Source organism: Schistocerca nitens, chromosome 10, assembly GCF_023898315.1.
Source record: "Schistocerca nitens isolate TAMUIC-IGC-003100 chromosome 10, iqSchNite1.1, whole genome shotgun sequence".
NCBI classification, from domain to species: Eukaryota; Metazoa; Arthropoda; class Insecta; order Orthoptera; family Acrididae; genus Schistocerca; species Schistocerca nitens.
Window position 1 is genome coordinate 46639545 of NC_064623.1, and position 23311 is coordinate 46662855.

A 23311-nucleotide genomic window follows, 5' to 3' on the forward strand; every position below is an offset into this window, starting at 1 on the left:
TGACGCCACAGATCCGGAACGTAGTTCTGCAGAATCTCTGCCATAGCTTGGAGGACCGTCGTCGCTTGTCCATATGGCCGAACATGCCACGCGCAAACGAAGCAGTCACGAAGTGCCCCGAGTAAACATGTTTGTATTTACCTACAGGATCCGCCTTCGACGCAGTCAATTGTTTTGTTCCGTTGTACGCTCCCGCCAAACTTTGAACTCACGTACTATACGTCAACATCGAAACCTTATAATAAAAAAACCGTAAAAAATATTAACTGAAACGCCTGGATTATTTCTCTCCGAATAGATACAGCAATGAAATGAAACTTAATATGTACGAGCACTTGTCTAGACACAGATTCAACTCGGCGGGAAAAACGACAACACTTCCACCGAAGGTCTTTGGAACGAGAGATGACAAGTGAAGCGTGATTCGTGGGCTACAATGAAAAAGGGCGTCTGTAGCGAGTAGTGGGGGTTTGAACGCAATAATACTGTCTCGTAATCCGTCTACACCTAAAGCCGTTGCCTTGCGCGCTAGCTTTCGTCAGAGCCTATAATATAAAGAAAATAGACTACGTGCGCACGAACGAATCGTTGGTTCGCCGTCTATAGTCGGTCGATCAGTGTGCAAAAAACGTTTTGTAAATCAGACGATGGTAGTTCGCGCGCATAAACGATTCATTGTTCGGTCGACAATTTACTTAATTATGAATTTGGAAACGGTAGCAAGTGTTTGTGTTCGACGTATAAAACTGAGGCAGAATATTGGGTACATCCAGTAATAAGTGCAAGACTAGTGAAAGATCGATTCAGGGGCGATAATTGGGTCACACATTTAGCAATTTTGCGATTACACTAGCACGTCGGTCAACAGCTTCGAGGCATTACTTGCTATTATTTCATCTTGTATCACATATTAGAACATCATTCGTGACAGTAGTTAAAATAGTGAAAAGCATTTAGTTGCCTGGAGGGTACATGTGTGTACAATAGTTGTATTGTTCACAAATATTTAAAAATGTGACTTTTTGGAGTCGACTTTCACAAAACAATTTAACATTTCTGATAAAAATCATTAGACAAACAGTATACAGCACTACCATATGTGTTTATTGGCGACGAGGCATTTAGTTTATCAGAACATGTCTTACAGATTAATGAAAAATGAAATTCGATATATCTAACATGAGTTTTCAACTATAAACTACACAAAACTGACAGACGTTTACAGTGAGCTTTCATCGTTCTCACCAGCAAGTGGAGCATACTACACCTGTCTCGGCAAAAATTCTGATTTCCGTGGAAGTTTTGTAACATGTTGCGTTCTTCACAACATTGTAGGACAACCCGATGGTAAACGAACGGAAGACGATAAACATTCCCCACAAATTTGTTGCTTGAATTATTTCTGCAACAAACGAGTATGATTCAAAAGTGCTTCACGAGATTGGTAAATACTTTTCCGGATTCCTTACTTCGCTAAAAGGATCTGTTGGGTGGCAATATAACCAATTTTTCCGTATTTAAACATACTGAGTACTTAGTTAATAACTGATTTCTCAATAACACAGTAACAAATATTTCTCAAAAGGCCGCGAGCATAATAGCGCTTTTTTTGCTGGGGGAGGGGGGGGGGTGGAAGGTCACAGAGTTCGGTTCCTATTTGAGCTAGGTACAAGAAGTATAAAGGTTTTTCGTTCAGCCCGGGCCAGCTGCCATTTGTATAGCCATTCGAACGTACTGTAGTTATGTTAAGCAAGGTTCGAACGACGCATTGGAACTGGCGCCCCGGCAAATTGCACGAATCGATTAATTCCTTTTGCAGGTTTTAATTGGATTGAAATTAATGCTCAGTTAATGGAACCATTTGTAAATGCACCGCTCGGATGTTACGTGAAAAACCATGCAAAAAAACAAGTTTTATCTGGGATGTTTTTGAAGAAAACGTCTATACTTGAAACTTTTACGAAGCGGTTCAAACTTTGCTTGAAGGCAGATAAATCGATAAAATCATGCAGAACTTAAAATTCGGTCTTACGTAAATTAAATGCGCGGAAACAGTTTAACTGTACCAAATAAATTTAAAAAATGCATTCTTACGATAAAACTGAAAACTCATTTTCAAATATCTAGCTTTATTCGGATTTTAGACGCAAAAAGCAAGTTTTTTGTAAGCTTTTTTACGCGCGGCGCCACCGTGTTCCAAACTTGTGCTAATCGGTTCAGTTTTTGTAAGAAGGTAGACAAGTAAGTGTAATTAATATTCGTCCTGTTCTGTGAAAGCGTCTCCGTTGCCACAATAAAAGCAACATGATTCAAAAAGCAATACTGCTTGCACCGGACCAGTCGTCGCCACCCGGGTCAACAAAAATGTACATCGGTTTCCGAGCGATGGCGGTCTAATGTCAAAATTATGGTAGGATGAAAGTTGGCAACCAAAATGCAAAATGGTGTTATCAAAGCAATGAAAGAATGACGAATATGTCCTCAGGGAGCCGGCTGCAGTGGCCGAGCGGTTCTAGGCGCTTCAGTTTGGAACCGTGCGACCGCTACGATCGCAGGTTCGAATCCTGCCTCGGGCATGGATGTGTGTGATGTCCTTAGGTTCGTTAGGTTTAAGTAGTTCTAAGTTCTAGGCGACTGATGACCTCAGATGTTAAGTCTCATAGTGCTGAGAGCCACTTGAACCATTTGCCCTAGACGAAGTTAGGGATGTAACAGAAAGGAACTAGCTTTTCGACTTATCTGGCATCTTGAAAGACATTTAAATCAAAACATCTTGACATATTCGCGTTTTTTTACGAGTTAAACCTACATCCTTAGCTCAGGGTGAGCTCTTAGCTGCGTGTTGCCATACCTGCATCTCGCAGTTTATACGGTGAAGTTCCTGATACTGGGCCCAAAACCAAGAAGATCGGCCAGCCATGGTAAACAATATAAATGCCATATAGCTTAGGAGCATACATATAATATTTAAAAAGGTTTTTTTTCTGGGAGGATATAATTTCTGGGGGTGGATTTGTCTCGGGGGGGGGGGGGGGGGGGGGGCACTCAGACAATTTTTTTTTTAATTTCGATGGGGCGCGGGGTTACTTTTTCATTGAGGGGACCATTTCTCCCCCACATCCATCCCGTTACATGTGTGGTGTGGGTTGTAAGAACAGACACAAATTTATGTGCTTCAACAGAGTGGGATGCATCTACAATAGGAAGTATCCGATAGTGTGGTGCGTCTATAACAGTAAGTATTCCAGAGTGGGGGTGCATGAGTCCTGCACTTTACTGACACATTGTACAACACAAACGCCATGTGGGATGAAATGATGACGTACATCATGTTGTATGACATGAAATCATGCATCACATTAATTTACTTGACCTGATGCATTTTATCACATGACACGGGTACTAATACTAACAAAAAAAAAGTAGTCGGCTGCTGTGGCCGAGCGGTTCTAGGCGCTTCAGTCTGTAACCGCGTGACCGCTACGGTCGCAGGTTCGAATCCTGCCTCGGACATGGTTGTGTGTGAGATGTCCTTAGGTTAGTTAGGTTTAAGCAGTTATAGATCTTAAGTCCCATAGTGCTCAGAGCCTTTTGGACCATTTTTGAAAAAAAAGTATGAATATCCCACGGTGTTTTGATTTAAATGTCTTTGAAGCTGCCAGCTGTGATAGGAGCATTTTTGATTCTGGATTGATCGTTATTTTTAACAAAGAAATGGCTCTAACGCATTTCTATTTTCTCTCAAAAGTTAGTTCTACCAAACTTCATGTCAATGCTTCAGAGAGATCCTTAGTCGCTATAACTCTTCAACCATTTATCGTACAGTGCTAGTCAAGGTTCTACTAACGAAATTAGTAGTTCTGCATTGATTTCCAGTTTTCTTTTCAAGCCCTCTCACTTGGCACACCAACCGACCAGCAACGACGCATGCGCTGTCAGACAACCACACTGCAGATTACAGAGCACTGCATCCGCATGGTCAAACCGCGTGAGTAGCGCATGCGCTTCGCACGCACAGGTGAAAAGACATGCCCTGTAGTTCCCTCAGTCGTACCTGTGGTCTAGGGGAGCCGGCACGGTAGCTCAGCGTGTTCGGACAGAGCGTTAGCTACCCTCTGTAATAAAAAAAAATAACTGAGTGAATGGATCAACGAAGAATCTGAACGGGTGTCATTGGACGTCCGCCCAAACAAATTCAATGAACAATATAGAACAAAATGAGATCAACAAAAAAAGGGATAGCGTCTTTGATTCAAAACGTCTTCGGTCCCGGGTTCGAATCTCGCCGCTGCTTAAATTTTAATTAGTAATCAGCACTGGCGGCCGAAGACTTCCGGCATAAGAAGTCACCCCTCATTCTGCCAACGGCCTTGTCAAAGAGGGCGGAGGAGCGGACAGAGGTTCAGGGCTCTCTCTTGTCCTAGGGGTGGGAAACTGCCCCTAAAGGCGGAAGAAATGACCAACGGCATGAGGATGCAGAAGGCAATGGAAACCAGTGTATTAAAGGTACGTAACGTGTGTCCATAGGAAAAAAAAGGTTAAAAGGTGTTTGAAATCTTATGGTACTTAACTGCTAAGGTCATCAGTCCCTAAGATTAAACACTACTGAACCTAAATTATCCTAAGGACAAACACGCATACACATGCTCGAGGGAGGACTCGAACCTCCGCCGGGACAAGCTGCAAAGTCCATGACCGCAGCGCCTTCGAGCGCTCGGCTAATAAAAAAAAAAAAAAAAATGGTTCAAATGGCTCTGAGCACTATGGGACTTAACTTCTAAGGTCATCAGCCCCCTAGAACTTAGAACTACTTAAACCTTACTAACCTAAGGACATCACACACATCCATGCCCGAGGCAGGATTCGAACCCGCGACCGTAGTGGTCGCGCGGTTCCAGACTGTAGCGCCTAGAACCGCTCGGCCACACCGGCCGGCCTCGGCTAATCCCGCGCGGCGTGTCCATAGGACATGTGGCCTATTATTGAAGAACTGCCATGATGATCTCTCCATTGGCAAAAGATTCCGGCATAGTCCTCCATTCGGATCTCCAGGAGGGAACTGCCAAGGGGGAGGTTACCATGAGAAAAAGATTGAATAACCAACGAAAGGATAACGTTCTACGAGTCGGGGCGTGGAATGTCAAAAGCTTGAACGTGGTAGGGTAACTAGAAAATCTGAAAAGGAAAATGCAGTGGAAAGAAGACAAGGATTTCTGGTCAGACGAGTATAGGGTAATATCAATAGCACAGAAAATGGTATAACGGGAGTAGGATTCGTTATGAATAGGAAGGTAGGGCAGAGAGTGTTTACTGCGAACAGTTCAGTGATAGGGTTGTTCTTATCAGAATCGACAGGAAACCAACAGCGACAAAGATAGTTCAGGTATACATGCCGACGTCGCAAGCTGAAGATGAAGAGATAGAGAAAGCGTATGAGGATATTGAAAGGGTAATACAGTACGTAAAGGAATATGAAAATCTAATAGTCATGGGAGACTGGAATGCAGTTGTAGGGGAAGGAGTAGAAGAAAAGGTTACAGGAGAATATGGGCTTGGGACAAGGAATGAAAGAGGAGAAAGACTAATTGAGTTCTGTAACAAGTTTCAGCTAGTAATAGCGAATACTCTGTTCAAGAATCACACGAGGAGGAGGTATACTTGGAAAAGGCCGGGTGATACGGGAAGATTTCAGTTATATTACATCATGGTCACACAGAGATTCCGAAATCAGATACTAGATTTTAGGCGTACCCAGTAGCAAATTTAGACTCAGATCCCAATAGAGTAGTGATGAAGAGTAGGCTCAACTTTAAGAGATTAGTCAGGAAGAATCAATACGCAAAGAAGTGGGATAAGTCGCTGAGGAATGAAATAAATCGGAAGTGCAGGGAAGCAAAGACGAAATGGCTGCAGGAAAAAATGTGAAGATATCAAAAAAGAAATGATTGTCGGAAGGAAAGACTCAGCATACAGGTAAGTCAAAACAACCTTCGGTGATATTAAAAGCAAGGGTGACAACATTAAGAGTGCAACGGGAATTACACTGTTAAATGCCGAGGAGAGAGAGGATAGGTGGAAAGCATACGTTAAAGCCTCTATGAGGGGAAAGATTTATGTGATAGAAGAAGAAACAGGAGTCGATTTAGAAGAGATAGGGGATCCAGCATTTGAATCAGAATTTAAAAGAGCTTTGGAGGACTCAAGATCAAATAAGGCAGGACGGATAGATAACATATCACCAGAATTTCTAAAATCATTTGGAGAAGCGGCAACAAAACGACTGTTCAGGTTGCTGTGTAGAATGTATGAGTCTGGCGACATACCACCTCGCTTTCGGAAAAACATCATCCACACAATTCCGATGGCGGCAAGAGCTGACAAGTGCAAGAATTACCGCAAAATCAGCTAAACAGCTCATGCATCCAAGAATAATATACAGAAGAATGGACAATAAAATTGAGGATGCGCTAAATGGCGATCAGTTTGGCTTTAGGAATGGTAAAAAGGCAATTCTGACGTTGCGATTATAATGGAAGCAAGACTGAAGAAAAATCAAGACACGTTCATAGGATTTGTCAACCTGGAAAAAGCATTCGACAATGTAAAATGGTGCAAGATGTTCGAAATTTTGAGAAAAGTGGGGGTAAGCTATAGGGAGAGACGGGTGCAATAGCCAAGAGGGAATAATAAAAGTGAACGACCAAGAACGAAGTGCTCGTATTAAAAAGGGTGTAAGACAGGATGCAGCCAGGGAAGGTTCAGGAGTGGAATTAAAATTCAATGTGAAAGGATATCAATGATACAATTTGCTGATGACATTGCGATCCTGAGTGAAAGTGAAGAAGAATTACATGATCTGCTGAACGTAATTAACAGTCTAATGGACCGCTACGGTCGCAGATTCGAATCCTGCCTCCGGCATAGGTGTGTGTGATGTTCTTTGGTTAGTTATGTTTAAGTAGTTCTAAGTCCCAGGGGACTGATGACCTCAGAAGTTAAGTCCCATAGTGCTCAGAGCCACTTGAACCATTTTTGAACAGTCTAATGGGCACAGAGTATGGATTGAGAGTATACCGAAGAAAGACGAAGGTAATGAGAAGTAGTAGGAATGAGAACAGCGAGAAACTTAACATCAGGATTCACGGTCACGAAGTAATGAAGTTAAGGAATTCTGCTACCAACAATGACATCAGAAGCAGACTAGCAATGGCAAAAAGGGCATTCTTGGCCAAGAGAAGTCTGCTAACATCAAATTAAGGCCGATGAGGAATGAGGAGGTTCTGCGCAGAATCGGAGAGGAAAGGAATATGTGGAAAACACTGACAAGGAGAAGGGACAGGATGATAGGATATCTGTCACAACTCCCCCTTAATAATTTTCTTTTAGAAGCTGTTGCTGCGCATTCTTGTGGGTGACCATAGAAGTGTTATTGCTGTTTCCTGCCGGTATCTTTCTCTGTAACTTTATTCATCTCCTGGGACTTCTTTTTCATCCAAATTCCACTTTCTTCATTTTCGTCCTATGTTTTTTTTAGATAATTTCCGCCTTTGTTTCTCGGTAATTTTATTTGGAGTCTGCTACCAATTATCACGGTTTTAGATGTGCAACGCGTTTCTGTTGTAACAACTACGTTACAGCTTCGTAATTTTCCCTTAGTGATACAGATTTTCTTATTGTATAAGTTCCAAGTGAGTTCGTGTATTCTTGTAGTTCTGCAGCTCTACCTTTGTTAGCTACTGGGGCAATATGTTGGTTGCATAATTTCTCGTTGTCACTCGAGCTTGCTTGCTTACGATATTTTGTCGAATTTCGTGATAAATGGTGAATCTTGAGCCTCTCTTTTCCACGAAATTTGGAGATGAATCTCCCGTTATTTCATGGAGTCACTCTAAACATTAGACTGCTTCTCGTCTGTTACTGGAGATGTTTGCAGTGGTGCCAATAAATTCCAGACAGTAAAGTTTATTTTTCTTCTGGAGATTTATGCCAAAATTTATACGTATAAATTTTTTTGGAACTTTGTTTTACGAAAAAGCAGCGATCTTCGTAATATTATAAATTATTTCAGTACAAACAGTCGTAATCGCACCTCAGTTATTTATTTTTATTTTCAGATCACCGGTTTCAACCACTAAGAGATCATCTTCAGATCTTACATTGCTTGATAATCGTAGGATCCGTTGGCGCAGAGCAGGTCCATCTGTGAGGGCGTGGAGACCACTGCAGTACTCAGAGTGTCTATAGGTTTGAACCTGAAGATGGGTCACTACCCGTGAACCAATTTCTTGTAACTCTGCTTCGTTTTGTAACTAAGAGAGGGTCTTATCTTCCTCTAATAATACCACAGAGGGTAAGAATTGGGTTTCTTGTATGTTATAGTAACGATATCTACATCTTAAACAGTAAGGTGTGTTAACAAAATAGCTATATTTGTTACTTGAAAATAAATAAAACATCCAGCGCGATTCGATCTCTCAAATCACAACAAAACCCAAATAAGTGGAGAAGCGCTTTGGTTAACGTAACTTCTATGAACAGAAGAGCCAAATCTTCCATGCGACGGTCATTTACAGACAGTAACACCAGGCGTTTACAGCCAGAATAGCATCAGAGACTCGTCCCAGTTCAAAAATAAAAAATTCCACTCTGTCATTCGTTGTTAATAGTACATCATTTTACCAAGTCATTGTCGCTTTCTTCTTAAAAAATATCATGTAAACATTAGTAGTGTAATAAGATGTCTACGTTGGTTGAAGTATAGTCAACACGCACGCAACCTATCGACGCTTGACTGGCTTAAACAAATCTCTGTAGACAGACTGGCTCACCCGCCTACCAGTACTTTCTTCCTCCATCCGAAGTCCGTCAGTACACGTCACCCTGTCCAACTCGGCAGAATGTAAATAAACAACTTAGGCCGGCAGTACCTCGGGTGGGCGTCAGTCTGAGCACCCACCGCTTGGCGACACGTCATCGCCAACTGTCTCATAGCTGCTATCTCGTCAGAGCGACACACACTCTAAAAATATACCATCTACCGTTTGTTTCCCATTATGAAGCCAATAACTGCTCACCTAAGGCATCGCTTCTGTTTGCGTTGCGACGTGGTCCACAGCCAATATACACTGCAGAAATACTGAGCCATGTTGCCTCTATAGGCGTCCATACTCCCGAAAGTGTTGCTACTACAGGATTTTGTGCACGAACTGAGCTGATTCAAAATGGTTCAAATGGATCTGAGCACTATGGGACTTAACATCTTAGGTCATCAGTCCCCTAGAACTTACTACTTAAACCTAACTAACCTAAAGACATCACACACATCCATGCCCGAGGCATGATTCGAACCTGCGACCGTAGCGGTCGCGCGGCTCCAGACTGTAGCGCCTAGAACCGCTCGGCCACTTCGGCCGGTCGAACAGAGCTCTCGATTATGTTCCATAAATGTTCGATGGGATTCATGGTGTGCGACCTGGGTGGCCAAAACATTCGCTCCAAATGTCCAGTACGTTCTTCAAAGCAATCGTGAACAACTGCGATTCGGTGACATGGCGCATTGTCATCCACAAAAAATTCCATAGTCATGGACTGTGCGGCTGGTCCCGGCGGAGGTTCGAGTCCTCCCTCGGGCATGGGTGTGTGTGTTTGTCCTTAGGGTAATTTAGGTTAAGTAGTGTGTAAACTTAGGGACTGATGACCTTAGTAGTTAAGTCCCATAAGATTTTACACACAATCCAATCCAAAATCCAAAGGACCCAACCAAACACAGCCCGCACCACTATGGAACCATCACCAGGTTGCACATTGCCTTACTGACAACTTGGATCCACGACATCGTGTAGCCTGCACCACATTTGAACCCTACCATCAGCTCTTACCAAGTGTAATCGGGACTCATCTGACCAGGTCAGCGTTTTCCAATCGTCTAGTGCCCAGCCGATATGGTCACGAGCCCCGAAACAACAGATACCATCTTCGTATAGTTACGCTTAACCGGCCATTGACCTTCTTCTTCTGTGCTGGATGCACACGCATTGCCCGAACTCTTACAGTACTCGGTAAGATCGTCTGCCGCGAGTAATGAGTGTAATGGGCAGGGGCACTACGAATGTAGTGTGTGGACATTGAGTTGGAAATGTGGCTCTCACGGGGAGCGTGTAAGGGATAAATCCCTGCAGTCGCACTATCCTCTGTGCCTTCGGTGGCTCAGATGGATAGAGCGTCTGCCGTGTAAGCAGGAGATCCCGGGTTCGAGTCCCGGTCGGGGCACACATTTTCACCTGTCCCCGTTGATTTATATCAATGCCTGTCGAGAGCTTAGGGTCTTGATTTAATTATCACTTCAGGTGCTGTAGGCATAATTATCACTTCAGGTGCTGTAGGCAATGTCGTGTTGTTACAAAAGATACTCGCGTCGGTTGTCTGCTGCCAAAGCCCATTAACGCCTAATTTCGCCGTGCTGCCCTTACGGATGCGCTCGTCGTACGTCCCACATTGGTTTCTGCCGTTATTTCACGCTGTCTGTTAGCACTGACAAATCTAAGCAAAAGCGTCTGTTCTCGGTCGTTATGTGGATGCCGTCGACAACTGCGTTGTCAGGGGGGTAAGAGGAAATGCCGGAATGTGGTATTCTCGGCACTATTGACAAAGCAGACCGCGGAATATTGAGTTCCCAAACGATTTCCAAAAAATTCAAATGGTTCAAATGGCTCTGAGCACTATGGGACTGCCAGCCGGGGTGACCGAGCGGTTCTAGGCGCTACAGTCTGGAACCACGCGACCGCTACGGCCGCAGGTACGAATCCTGCCTCGGGCATGGATGTGTGTGATGTCCTTAGGTTAGTTAGGTCTACGTCCCATAGTCCTTAGAGCCATTTGAACAATCACCTGAGTACAAATGTCAGCATCGCCAATACACCGCACTTTCATACCTACGTAGGCGACACTACCGCCATCTACATCTACATGGAGACTCTGCAAATCACATTTAAGTGCCTGGTAGAGGGTTCATCGAACCACCTTCACAATTCTCAATTATTCCAATCTAGTATAGCGCGCGGAAAGAATGAACACCTGTCTGTATCTTTCCGTACGAGCTCTGATTTCCTTTATTTTATCTTGGTGATCGTTCCTCCCTATTTAGGTCGGTGTCAACCAAATATTTTCGCATTCGGAGGAGAAAGTTGATGATTGGAATTTCGTGAGAAGATTCCGTCGCAACGAAAAATGCCTCCCTTTTAATGATGTCCAGCCCAAATCCTGTATCATTTCTGTGACACTCTCTCCCGTATTTCGCGATAATACAAAACCTGCTGCCTTTCTTTGAACTTTTTCGATGTACTCCGTCAGTCCTATCTGGTAAGGATCCCACACCACGCAGCAGTATTCTAAAAGAGGACGGACAAGCGTAGTGTAGACATTCTCCTTAGTAGGTATGTTACATTTTCTAAATGTCCTGCCAACAGAACACAGTCTTTGATTAGCCTTCCCCCACAACATTTTCTGTGTGTTCCTTCCAATTTAAGTCGTTCGTTATTGTCATACCCAGGTATTTAGTTGAATTTGCGGCTTTTAGATTAGACTGATTTATCCTGTAACCGAAGTTTAACGAGTTCCTTTTAGCACTCATGTGGATGGCATCACACTTTCCGTTATTTAGGGTCAACAGCCACTTTTCGCACCATTCAGATATCTTTTCTAAATCGTTTTGCAGTTTGTTTTGGTCTTCTGATGACTTTATTAGTCGATAAAAGAAAGCGTCATCTGCAAACAACAGAAAACGGCTGCTCAGATTGTTTCCAAAATCGTTTATATAGATAAGGAACAGCAAAGGGCCTATAACATTACCTTGGGGAACGGCAGAAATCACTTCTGTTTTACTCGATGACTTTCCGTCAATTACTATGAACTGTAACCTCTCTGACACGAAATCATAAATGCAGTCACATAACTGAGACGATATTAAAAAAAAAAAAAAAAAAGGTTCAAATGGCTCTGAGCACTATGGGACTCAACTGCTGTGGTCATAAGTCCCCTAGAACTTAGAACTACCTAAACCTAACTAACCTAAGGACATCACACACATCCATGCCCGAGGCAGGATTCGAACCTGCGACTGTAGCGGTCGTGCGGTTCCAGACTGTAGCGCCTTTAACCGCTCGGCCACTCCGGCCGGCGACGATATTCCATAATCACGCAATTTCACTACGAGTCGCTTGTGTAGTACAGAGTCAAAAGCCTTCCGGAAATCTGAAATCCCTTGTCAATAGCACTCACCACTTCAGGTGAATAGAGAGATAGTTGTGTTTCACAGGAACGATGTTTTCTAAACCCATGTTGACTGTGTGTCAATAGACCGTTTTCTTCGAGGTAATTGATAATGTTCGAACACAATATATGTTCTAAAATCTCGTCGAGTGAACGGTTGTATATGATTGTTAAGTATGGAGCTAATGAATCAGCATACTCCGAAAGGAATCTAATTGGTATACAGTCTGGACCATAAGACTTACTTTTATTAAGTGATTTAAGTTGCTTCACTACTCCGAGGATATTTACTTCTACGTTACTCATGTTGGCAGCTGTTCTCGATTCGAATTCTGGAATATTTACTTCGTCTTCTTTTGTGAAGGCATTTCGGAAGGCTACGTGCTTTGGCAGCACTGTCTTCGATAGTATCTCCATTGCTATCGTGCAAGGAAGGCACTGATTGTTTCTTGCCGCTAACATACTTCACGTATGACCAGAATCTCTTTATATGTGCACATCGCTAGCCAATGACTTTTGGTACCTCAGTGTACAGCTAGATTCAAAAAGAAAGAACACCTTTCAGTTGTTTATTAGAGATAAACTATACAACATAGAAACACAATGCGCATGTCACTAGTTAGAGGAAATTTCCAAGTTTTGACACAGCTGCCCTGTAGTTTGTTCGCAGCAAGTTGTGCGACTACACCAAGAGAGAAATCATTTTGTATGTTGGGATTTGCGGGAAGCCCACCTATTTCGCAACGTGTTTTCTACTGTCGATTCAGCAAGAAGCCGCCTCTGCACACGCACATTTATGACTGGCACAAATAATTTTTGGAAGCTGGTTGCATAAGCAAAGGGAAGAGTACTGGTCGGCAATCCATGTGTCATGAAAATGTCGAGTGTATTCACACGGAGCCCTCAAAAGTTCACAAGACAGCCAGGCCAGGAATTTCACACTCCTCAAATAACGGTGTGGCGTCTTCTGGAGCAACGCCGGCGTATGAAGCCTTACAAGCCGCAGTAGTGAGCAACTGCGTCCTGGCGACCATAACAGAAGGTACGAATTCTGCATTTCCATTCTCAACGACATGGGAGAGGACACTTTTCCCAAACGACTTACACTACTGGCCATTAAAAATGCTACACCACGAAGATGACGTGCTACAGACGCGAAATTTAACCGACAGGACGAAGATGCTGTGATATGCAAATGATTAGCTTTTCAGAGCATTCACACAAGGTTGGCGCTGGTGGTAACACCTACAACGTGCTGACATGAGGAAAGTTTCCAACCCATTTCTCATACACAAACAGCAGTTGACCGGCGTTGCCTGGTGAAACGTTGTTGTGATGCCTCGCGTAAGGAGGAGAAACGCGTACCATCACGTTTCCGACTTTGATAAAGATCGGATTGTAGCCTATCGCGATTGCGGTTTATCGTATCGCGACATTGCTGCTCGCCTCGGTCGAGATCCAATGACTGTTAGCAGAATATGGTATCGGTGGGTTCAGGAGGGTAATACGGAACGCCGTGCTGGATCCCAACGGCCTCGTATCACTAGCAGTCGAGATGACAGGCATTTTATCCGCATGGCTGTAATGGATCGTGCTGCCACGTCTCGATCACTGAGTCAACATATGGGGACGTTTGCAAGACAACCATCTGCTCGAACAGTTCGACGACGTTTGCACCAGCATGGACTATCAGCACGGAGACCACGGCTGCGGTTACCCTTGACGCTGCATCACAGACAGGAGCGCCTGCGACGGTGTACTCAACGACGAATCTGGGTGCACGAATGGCAAAACGTCATTTTTTCGGATGAATCCAGGTTCTGTTTACAGCATCATGATGGTCGCATCCGTGTTTGGCAACATCGCGTGAACGCACATTGGAAGCGTGTATTCGTCATCGCCATACTGGCGTATGACCCGGCGTGATGGTATGGGGTGCCACTGGTTACACGTCTCGGCCACCTCTTGTTCGCATTGACGGCACTTTGAACAGTGGACGTTACATTTCAGATGTGTTACGATCCGTGGCTCTACCCTTCATTCGATCCCTGCGAAACCCTACATTTCAGTAGGATAATGCACGACCACGTGTTGCAGGTCCTGTACGGACCTTTCTGGATACAGAAAATGTTCGACTGCTGCCCTGGCCAACACATTCTCCAAATCTCTCACCAACTGAAAACGTCTGGTCAATGGTGGCCGAGCAACTGGCTCGTCACAATACGCCAGTCACTACTCTTGATGAACTATGGTATCGTGTTGAAGCTGCATGGGCAGCTGTACATGTACACGCCATCCAAGCTCTGTTTGACTCAATGCCCAGGCGTATCAAGGCCGTTATTACGGCCAGAGGTGGTTGTTCTGCGTACTGATTTCTCAGGATCTATGCAACCAAATTGCGTGAAATTGTAATCGCATGTCAGTTCTAGTATAATATATTTGTCCAATGAATACCCGTTTATCACCTGCATTTCTTGTTGGTGTAGCAATTTTAATAGCCAGTAGTGTATCTCTTCGGACGAATAGAATTTTCATCTACTGCGTAAAGTAAACCGACGTAACTGGAAGCATTTGAGGGTCACAAAATGCTGGCGTCTTCGCGCTGACTCACGGAAACTGAATGTGCGTTGTCCCGTTTCTCTTCACAGTTTATACAATTTTTTTTAATTTATGGATGACGCCGCCCCATGTCACATTCACCTTGATGTGCGACGTTATCTTAAGAACACCATCCCACAAAGTTGGATTGGACGAGGTGGACAAGAAGATTTTATTCAAGACGTAAAGGAATTACATGGGCACTGATTTAAATCAATGGGGATGGTTGAAAATTTGTGCTGGACTGGGATTCGAATCCGGGTCTCCTGCTTAGTACCCAGATGCGCTGACCACAACAGCATGCGGACACAGTGGTCACCACAGCCACTTCGACTACCCCAGCACGCCTCCCGTCAGACATAAATTCTCGATTTAAACCAAACTCTACTTAATGTACGAGGGTAACCCAAAAGTAAGGTCTCCAGTTTTTTTTATAAGTACACAGACATGTTTGTTTCTACAATGGTTTAAATCAATTTTCTGCTTGAACATTTAGCTATTTTTCGACATAATCACCATTTCTGTAGATGCATTTTTGTAGACGCTATGGCAGTTTTTGTATGCCCATGTCATACCATCTAGCCGCCATGCTGTTCAGAAAGTTATGAACCTCTTCTTTCACCTCGTCGTCGGAGCTGATTCGCTGGGACCACAATTAACGCTGACAGGTATTGAGAGACTCTGAAAAAACTAAGACGCGCAATTCAGAACCGAAGAAGAGGAATGTTGTGCAAGGGCGTACACATTCTCCATGACAACGCTCGCCCACACATCGCTCGGCAAACCGTTGCTCTCCTGCAACAGTTTCAGTGGAACGTAATCACCCACCCACCCTATAGTCCTGACTTGGCGCCCAGTGACTATCATCACCTGTTCCCTAGATTAAAAGAACATTTGGCCGGAAAGCGATTCAGCTCCGACGACGAGGTGAAAGAAGAGGTTCATAACTTGCCCTCGTAGTAGAATTGTTGAAGCTATCGATTCAATAAACAGAGACCTGTTGATTTGTGTGTGAAATGAAATGGACTACCGATTTCGTATTTCTCGGGCAACGGATGCTGATCACGTTGAGTGTAAGGTATAGTGTCGGTGTTAAAATAAAACTTCGAACCGTCATATGTCTAGAAGATTCAGATTATGTTTCTATCTTTCACAATTGTAATAAACAACTGAAATCGTTCTTTCTTTTTGAATCACCCTGTATTTTTTTTTTCGAATGACAGTAGTATCTACGCACTGGTTACCGTAACCAGGATTAGAACATGCTTTTATTCTGTCTTTTTTTGCTACTGCGCAGTTACGCCTGTGAAGCCATTTTCTAATGTTTGCCAAAAACAAAAACAAAAAAATAGGCACCACGAAGTGGAGGAGGAAACGAAAAGAAACTTCAAGGGTTGAGAGAGTATGTGATGTTATCTCAGTGGTTACAAAAATCGAGTAAAATTTACGAAGTTGACAGTATGGATCTACTTACCACTGCATTCTATCGGGGGCGAATGTGGTCGGCTAACAAATCGTAAAAAATGCGTGTGTAAAGACAATAGCAAAAGAAATAAGCGGTTTAACTCAACACAAACAAGGGAACAAGCTGTAGATTGTGTACCAGAGTTAAGAATGACAGTATAGACAACTAATAGCTTAATGCGACAAAGAAAATAAAGAAATAAACCCACTGAAGATAGCACAAAAAGTGCTGAAACGTGTGCAGGTGACCATAAAACGATGTCTTGGACAGCCGGTCGGAGTGGCCGAGCGGTTCTAGGCGCTACAGTCTGGAGCCGCGCGACCGCTACGGTCGCAGGTTCGAATCCTGCCTCGGGCATGGATGTGTGTGATGTCCTTAGGTTACTTAGGTTTAAGAAGTTCTAAGTTCTAGGGGACTGATGACCTCAGAGCCATTTGAACCATTTTTGATGTCTTGGATAATGCGGAATTTGTCGCTATTCAACTTCTTCATGACTTTGCTTTATTCTGTAGCACCACATTTCAAAAGCTTCTATTCTCTTCTTGTGCTTATCACCCACATTTCACCTCTGGGCAAGGCTACACCCCAGACAAATATAAGGAGCGTTCAATAAGCAATGCAACACTTTCTTCTGACAGCAGGTTGACTTTATCCAGGATTCCAATTGACCCTATTGTTCCCCACTCTTTTGGCTATACCCCACCTTATTGGGGGGCTTTTATGGACGCATGGTACCACTCTACTGGTCGACTTCGGAGCCATCGTCGTATGGAGCATCAATAACCTCTCCATCGTCGACGTACTGTTTCCCACGGATCCGCAGAGATAATCCTTCGTTGCTCTTTATGGTCTCCTGGCGACGAGAAACCCAAAGGACGTGTGTGTCAGCACTACCAACAGAGACGTCCAGTTGGGCAGTGAGGTGTTTGTGCCGATCACCTGGAGTGAGAGTGTCCCCACGTTCCGACATACCAGGAGTCGCAGCTGTTCGCGGCCGCCCGGCACGCAGGAGATTGGACACGTTTCCTCGACCTTGTTGCGATGATGGCAGACGCCTCGCCCAACGACTCGCCGTGCTTTTGTTCACTGCCAGGCCTCCGTAGACATTGTGCAAGTGCCTATGAATATTTACGATCTGTTCTTCATATATATTAATGACTTGCCATTCTATATTCACGAAGATGCAAAGCCGGTACTGATACAAGTATAGCTATCACGCCCAAAAGACAAGAATTAACTGATGAAATTGTAAACGATGTTTTTTAGAAAATCGTTAAGTGGTTCTCTGCAAATGGGCTCTCATTTAACTTTGACAAAACACAGTATATACAGTTCCACACAGTAAATGGAATGAATTAATAAATATAGACTTCGATCAGAAATCGGTAGCTAAGGTAGAATATTCAACATTTCTAGGTGCATGCATTGATGACGGGGTTGAACTGCAAAAAACACACTGAAGATCTGCTGAAACGTTTGACTTCAGCTACTTATGCGATTAGGGTCATTGCAAATTTCGGCGATATACATTCCAGTAAATTAGCTTACCACGCCTATTTTCATTCTCTGCTTTCGTATGACATCATATTCTGGGGTAACTCATCATTGAGTAAAACAGTGTTCATTGCACAAAAGCGTGCAATCGGAATAATTTCTGGAGCTCATCCAAGATCATCCTGCAGACACTTATTTAAAGAGCTAGAAATCCTCACTGTAGCCTCACAATGTATATATTCACTTATGAAATTTGTTATTAAGAATCCGAACGAATTGAAAAGTAATAGCAGTGCACATGGCTACAACACTACGAGAAAGGGTGGTCTCCACTAATCAAGGTTAAATCTAATTTTGGCTCACAAGGGGGTTAATTATGCTGCCACAAAAGTCTTTGGTCACTTACCTAATAGCATTAAAAGTCTGACTAATAGCCATATAACATTTAAAAGGAAATTAAAAGAATTTCTGAATGGCAACTCCTTCTACTCATTAGATGAATTTTTGGATATACACTCCTGGAAATGGAAAAAAGAACACATTGACACCGGTGTGTCAGACCCACCATACTTGCTCCGGACACTGCGAGAGGGCTGTACAAGCAATGATCACACGCACGGCACAGCGGACACACCAGGAACCGCGGTGTTGGCCGTCGAATGGCGCTAGCTGCGCAGCATTTTTGCACCGCCGCCGTCAGTGTCAGCCAGTTTGCCGTGGCATACGGAGCTCCATCGCAGTCTTTAACACTGGTAGCATGCCGCGACAGCGTGGACGTGAACCGTATGTGCAGTTGACGGACTTTGAGCGAGGGCGTATAGTGGGCATGCGGGAGGCCGGGTGGACGTACCGCCGAATTGCTCAACACGTGGGGCGTGAGGTCTCCACAGTACATCGATGTTGTCGCCAGTGGTCGGCGGAAGGTGCACGTGCCCGTCGACCTGGGACCGGACCGCAGCGACGCACGGATGCACGCCAAGACCGTAGGATCCTACGCAGTGCCGTAGGGGACCGCACCGCCACTTCCCAGCAAATTAGGGACACTGTTGCTCCTGGGGTATCGGCGAGGACCATTCGCAACCGTCTCCATGAAGCTGGGCTACGGTCCCGCACACCGTTAGGCCGTCTTCCGCTCACGTCCCAACATCGTGCAGCCCGCCTCCAGTGGTGTCGCGACAGGCGTGAATGGAGGGACGAATGGAGACGTGTCGTCTTCAGCGATGAGAGTCGCTTCTGCCTTGTGCCAATGATGGTCGTATGCGTGTTTGGCGTCGTGCAGGTGAGCGGCACAATCAGGACTGCATACGACCGAGGCACACAGGGCCAACACCCGGCATCATGGTGTGGGGAGCGATCTCCTACACTGGCCGTACACCACTGGTGATCATCGAGGGGACACTGAATAGTGCACGGTACATCCAAACCGTCATCGAACCCATCGTTCTACCATTCCTAGACCGGCAAGGGAACTTGCTGTTCCAACAGGACAATGCACGTCCGCATGTATCCCGTGCCACCCAACATGCTCTAGAAGGTGTAAGTCAACTACCCTGGCCAGCAAGATCTCCGGATCTGTCCCCCATTGAGCATGTTTGGGACTGGATGAAGCGTCGTCTCACGCGGTCTGCACGTCCAGCACGAACGCTGGTCCAACTGAGGCGCCAGGTGGAAATGGCATGGCAAGCCGTTCCACAGGACTACATCCAGCATCTCTACGATCGTCTCCATGGGAGAATAGCAGCCTGCATTGCTGCGAAAGGTGGATATACACTGTACTAGTGCCGACATTGTGCATGCTCTGTTGCCTGTGTCTATGTGCCTGTGGTTCTGTCAGTGTGATCATGTGATGTATCTGACCCCCAGGAATGTGTCAATAAAGTTTCCCCTTCCTGGGACAATGAATTCACGGTGTTCTTATTTCAGTTTCCAGGAGTGTAGTAAGTGGGTAACTAACTATATCCCCCACCCAAAAAAAGTGTCATGTAATATCTTGTATAGACACCTTTTATTAACCTGACACGTTCCACATCATTACGAAGTGTCATATTCATGATCTATGGAACGAGTACTAATCTAATCTACTTTTCTGCCAAAAGGAAATCAATGACTGCTCTCCGCTTGGACTGCAGCCCCGTTTCAGAGGTCAATTTGAAGACTACGTGAAGCGCCATCATACGAGCGAACGACTTTCTTCCATTGCTCCACGGTCCGGATTTTGTGGCTCCGTTTTCCTACTACAGGCGTTAGCATCAGTGACGAGTGGTTTTGGGACTGCAGCGCCTTGCAATACTCTGCTTATGGAGCTCCCTTCGTGGAGTCTTGGTGCTGACGGTTCGCGTGTGCGGCATTTAGCAGTGACTTTTGCAGCTGTTGTCCTCTCTATGTTTCGTCGCAATTCTCTTCAATAACCGTCTGTCACGACCAATTAACACACACACTTTGTCAGCGTTGTGACAGAGCGGACGATGCATTTCCGTTTTCCTCGCATGCAGTATGAATCTTCGGTAGCGCGTCTTGAATCACCAGCATTTCGTCTACCTTGGTTACGGAAGCACCCACCGTGTATTATTACTTCAAATTTGATCCTATTTTGTATGTATGAACTGTTTTTGAAACAACTCTGTAAACGATGCATTTTACTTTAAATTTACGCATTCACACGAGTGTATCAACTCCTGAAAAATTTCATACCTAATCGCTGGACTAATTTCATTCGTCTGATACTTTTGCACTCCGTATGTTGTGTTATATCTTGTGAGTTTAATCTTTCGTTGTCTAGCTCTCGTAAGATAAGGACGCCATTCTGTTGTGCTCATTGTAAAGTTTATTATGATAATTAGGTTTTCTCAATATACACACATCAAAACAAGTTTTTCATCACCCCGGTTCCCAAAACCCCTGAAGATAGACGTTGACTGTGGATACTTATCACAGACACAGTCCCTTTGATTGTTCAGAGATGTCGCTAAACCCGCGCGAAGATGTAAACAACCATGCATGAGCATCGCCTATTAGACGGAGGTGGTCCGACGGCCGATCAGCTAACAGAGGTACACGGCTCGCGTTGTCTGTAGTTCAACCATACCTAGATGGTCAATACCGCGGTTCGATCGCGTCCGCGCTGTTACTTTGTGCAACGAAGGGCTCTCAACAAGGGAAGTGTCCAGGTGTCTCACAGTGAACCAAAGCGATGTTGTTCGGACGAGGAGGACATACAGAGAGACAGGAACTGTCGATGACGTGCCTCGCTCAGGCCGCCCAAGGTCTACTACTGCAGTGGATGATGTCTACCAACGGATAATGGCTCGGAGGAACCCTGACAGCAACGCCACCATGTTGTATAATGCTTTTCGTGCAGCCACATGACGTCGTGTTACGACTCAAACTGTGTGCAATAGGCTGCATGATGAGCAACTTCACTCCCGACGTCCATAGCGAGGTCCACGACACCACGACACCATGCAACGCGGTACAGATGGGCCCAACAACATGCCGAATGGACCGCACAGAATTGGCATCACGTTCTCTTCACCGATGAGTGTCGCATATTGCTTCAACCAGACAATCGTCGGAGACGTGTTTGGAAGAAACCCGGTCAGGCTGAACGCCTCAGACACACTATCCACCGAGGGTGGAGGTTCCCTGCTGTTTTGGGGTGGCATTATGTGGGGCCGACGTACGAAGCTGGTGGTCATGGAAGGCGCCGTAACGACTGTACGATACGTGAATGCCATCCTCCGATCGATAGTGCAACCATATTGGCAGGATATTGGCGAGGCATTCGTCTTCGTGGACGACAATTCGCGCCCCCATCGTATACATCTTGTGAATGACTTCATTCAGAATAACGACATCAAATGGTTCAAATGGCTCTGAGCACTATGGGACTCAACTGCTGTGGTCATAAGTCCCCTAGAACTTACAACTACTTAAACCTAACTAACCTAAGGACATCACACACATCCATGCCCGAGGCAGGATTCGGACCTGCGACCGTAGCGGTCGTGCGGTTCCAGACTGCAGCGCCTTTAACCGCTCGGCCACTCCGGCCGGCAATAACGACATCGTTCGACTAGAGTGGCCAGCATATTCTCCAGACATTATCAAAGATGCCTGGGATAGATTGAAAAGGGCTGTTTATGGACGACGTCACGCACGAACCACTCTGAGGGATCTACGCCGAATCGCCGTTGAGGAGTGGGACAATCTGGATCAAATGCTCAAATGTTCAAATGTGTGTGAAATCTTATGGGACTTAACTGCTAAGGTCATCAGTCCCTAAGCTTACACATTATTTAACCTAAATTATCCTAAGGACAAACACACACACCCATGCCCGAGGGAGGACTCGAACCACCGCCGGACCAGCCACACAGTCCATGACTGCAGCGCCTTAGACCGCTCTCGGCCAATCCCGCGCGGCCAATCTGGACCAACAGTGCCTTGATGAACTTGTGGATAGTATGCCACGACGAATACAGGCATGCATCAATGCAAGAGGACGTGCTGCTGGGTATTAGAGGTACCAGTGTGTACAGCAATCTGGACCACCACCTCTGAAGGTCTCGCTGTATGGTTGTGCAAAATGCACTGTCTGGTTTTCATGAGCAGTAAAAAGGGCGGAATTGATGTTTATGTTAATCTCTATTCCAATTTTCTGTACAGGTTCCGGAACTCTCGGAATCGAGGTGACGCAAAACTTTTTTTGATGTGTGTAGTATGAAGTTACAGTTCTCCCGCCTTTTAATTCTATCAAACACCATATCACTTTTATATGATTTTTAATCTGTATGATGTGTTTTCTGAGGATCGCGGCTGGAACAGAGGCGTCGACGGCAGATGGTTAGTGGACGTTAGTGACCGAACACTTTTCATGTTCAGTCATTACTTTCCATTGCAGTGAAAGGAACGAAAGAGGTGCTTTCTTCAACCAGTGCTTAAAGAGGTGACAATGTTACGGTTACTGCTTGTTGCAACGCAGCAAGTTTACCACCACTTGTTATCTCGAAGGGCCTAAGACACTGGTCGGAGCTGACAGCTCACTTTCCCAGTGGGTTCATTTCACGCCTGACTGAAAGTGGCTGGATAAATGAGGAAATATCCTTGCAACAGCCCTAACTTCTTGGATGTCAACTGCGTCAGTTTACTTTTCTGCAAGTGGATTTTCCTGGATGGGGATTTACCCATTTAACCCAAATTCGATTGAGGATTACTGGTTTGCTCCTTCTGAAGCCCTAAGAGCAAACACAGAAAAGAGTGTAACAATCGGTAATTCGTTAATAGCCGGCTGGAGTGACCGTGCGGTTCTAGGCGCTTCAGTCCGGAACCGCGTGACCGCTACGGTCGCAGGTTCGAATCCTGCCTCCGGCATGGGTGTGTGTGGTGTCCTTAGGTTAGTTACGTTCAAGTAGTTCTAAGTTCTAGGGGACTTATGACCTCAGCAGTTGAGTCCCATAGTGCTCAGAGCCATTTGAACCATTTGAGCCA

The 23311-nt window shown here is 45.0% G+C and overlaps 1 protein-coding gene and 1 non-coding gene across 2 annotated transcripts in view; one reads left to right on the forward strand and one right to left on the reverse strand.

Annotated features, from left to right (window-relative positions):
• The window catches only part of LOC126210054 (RAC serine/threonine-protein kinase), a 708536-nt gene that overhangs the window by 49783 nt on the left and 635442 nt on the right, over positions 1 to 23311 (reverse strand). The gene's annotated exons all lie outside the window — the stretch shown is intronic.
• On the forward strand, positions 10195 to 10269 carry Trnat-ugu (transfer RNA threonine (anticodon UGU)). The gene has a single exon. It is a non-coding gene; the product is annotated as a tRNA-Thr (tRNA).